The sequence below is a fragment of the Barbus barbus genome, assembly GCF_936440315.1.
Source record: "Barbus barbus genome assembly, chromosome: 30".
Classification (NCBI taxonomy): domain Eukaryota; kingdom Metazoa; phylum Chordata; class Actinopteri; order Cypriniformes; family Cyprinidae; genus Barbus; species Barbus barbus.
Genome location: NC_136758.1, coordinates 4,188,284 through 4,190,847, shown reverse-complemented (window position 1 = coordinate 4,190,847; position 2,564 = coordinate 4,188,284).

Below are 2,564 nucleotides of genomic sequence, written 5' to 3'. Positions count from 1 at the left end.
ATCCATGAACTATCATTTGCCCTTTCCCCATGTATGAGTGATTGTATGCATGTTTGTTAGTTTGTTTGTTAGACTAGTCTGCATTAGTGTTTAGTTAATACAAGTTGTGTGCACAAATTACACGAGTTTCTGATTCTGCCTTGCATATTAAATGTCCCTTTACGATTTTGACCCTTGCTACAATGCTCTAATGCATTAATCAAGTATTTTCTGTGGCCAAGGAAAGGCCTTTTCTTAGAGTTGATACGAACTTAACACTGAATGTTCGCTGGACGGACAGATCAGTTGATGGCAATTTAATTCTGCGGCAGTTATTACTGTCATTATTCAGCCGATGTAAATAATTGTAAATTAATCATAATTATTTATATACAATTACCTTTTGAGCGTATAAATTGTTACATCAGCTTGAGGGAAGGCTACTTGTGATGAGTTTTGGCCCATCAAATGGCTTTCTAATCACCACCTGATTTTGGTAACTGTAAGTGTATTATAATGGTACAAAACATATTAGTACTTCAATTGGATGGTACATGAAGATTGTATCATAACTGTCAATGCAAGGTAAAAATGTAAAATGTTGCAGTCATTTTTATGGTAAATTTCTGGCAACCAGATGCTGTTTTCAAATTTCACAGATTTTTTATTATTATTTTTTTTTACACTAATGTATACTTTAGTTCAGTTAATGTAGGTAAAATTAAACTATTCATTTACATCTCTTCTCCTTCATTAATTTATTGACAATACATTTTAAAAGTTGATCAACAAATTGTTTGGTATACTTATAATTTTTAAACTGGTTTGATTATGTTGTATGTATTCATTAAATGGTCAAAATATGTCACTCAAACATAATGCATATGTGTTATGGTATCTCATATGGTAACCACAAATGTTCACAATGTACATTCAAGCAAGAGAGGAAGAGGAGTCATTTCACAGTATGCTACATGATAAACAAAGGTATAGCAAAATTAGTGTAACTCACCCAAAGGTCAAAAGGTCAGCTATCAATTCAGTCATACAGACAGAACATTTTATTAAGAAAACCTGTAGAATGCAGGTTATTGCATTATACAACAGTGCTTAAAGCAACATTTACAGTATTGATAGTATAGTGTCTTCTGTTGTTACAATGGTCTTCATTAATCTTGCCTTTTGCTTACAGAGTGAACAGATAATACAAGTATTGTGAAATTTATATCAATTTGCTGAGGCAATGTATGTGTATTATCTAATCTGATGTAAATTGTGACAGTTTTCATTCAGCACCTCTAAGGACGATTTCAAACAAGTCTCTTGCATCATGAAAGGACACATGTGAGACCCTACAAAGCAGGTTTTGAATGAATGACAATCTATGTAACAGGTGTGACCTTTTTGCACTAAAGGTTTCAAAATACCTCTTGTGGAAATGAAAAAACTTGAAAATATAAAAGAAACAAATACTGAAATATTTTGGAATGTTTAAAATGTACACTATGTCTAAGTCTGGCAAAAGCAAGGCCAAGGTCATGGGTTTGATTTGCATAAATGGACCTGTGCAGTAGGTGTGCATTGGGAAATGCAGGCGCATCACAGAAAGGCTGATATACAGTAGAAACATGCCACAATATACAACACGGTCCAAGAAATCAGACCAATTACTGATGCTAAGTGATTTCATTGAGGCGATGACATTCATATTGCATGAAAGATTGTTCATGCCGAAGTGTTTTTCACCTAAAACACCGCAGTACATCATTTAGTCTTTACAAGAAAAAGACTCAATACTATGCACAGCCAACATTCCCCCAAACCACAAATCCTATTTGCATATTATAAAATGGATTTTGCATGGACACCCAACAAAACCAGGTAAACTGTATATTTCCAAGCAAAAGGAGGTTTAATTATCTATATCTGTATGAATCAAAACGTGAAACGTGGGCTTGAATGATGAAAAGCACGGCCTTTGTGTCTTCGTTGAACATCCTCAGAAACGCTGTCAGAGAAACCACAGGCGAGTAAATGAATATTTCATTAAGGTCTATTGAAACAGAAGATCAAATGACCTTGTTTTAAATCATTATTCCCTGATAAAAATAAAAGTGGATAGGGGGAGAGTGGAAGGGACACACTCGAAACTTCAACTTGTCGAATAAGCGTGAATAAATTACACAAACACACAATATGCAAATAGCACAATGCTGGCATATCATTGTTAATGAGAGTGTTTAACTTCCCTACTTGCTTTCATCTAGGTCTTCCTTTCTTTTATTGTCTGAGATTGTTCCTGAAACAAAAACAGACATGTCTGGCCTTCGCTGCATATCATTCAACGCCAAAACACAAGTTTAGCTTAGATGCCCAATGCCGTGAACAATTTAACCACTTATCCAACTTGGATTCAACCGTCTAACAAAGTCTCCATTAAACACGCTGACAGTTTACAGTGGACTGAAGAAATTATTTTAATTATGATAACTGAGACCTTGACCAAAACTCATCTCAACATTTAAAGCTAAATTAATATGTTTTGAAGTCATTATGAAGACATACACTTTTTTTTTTTTTTTTTT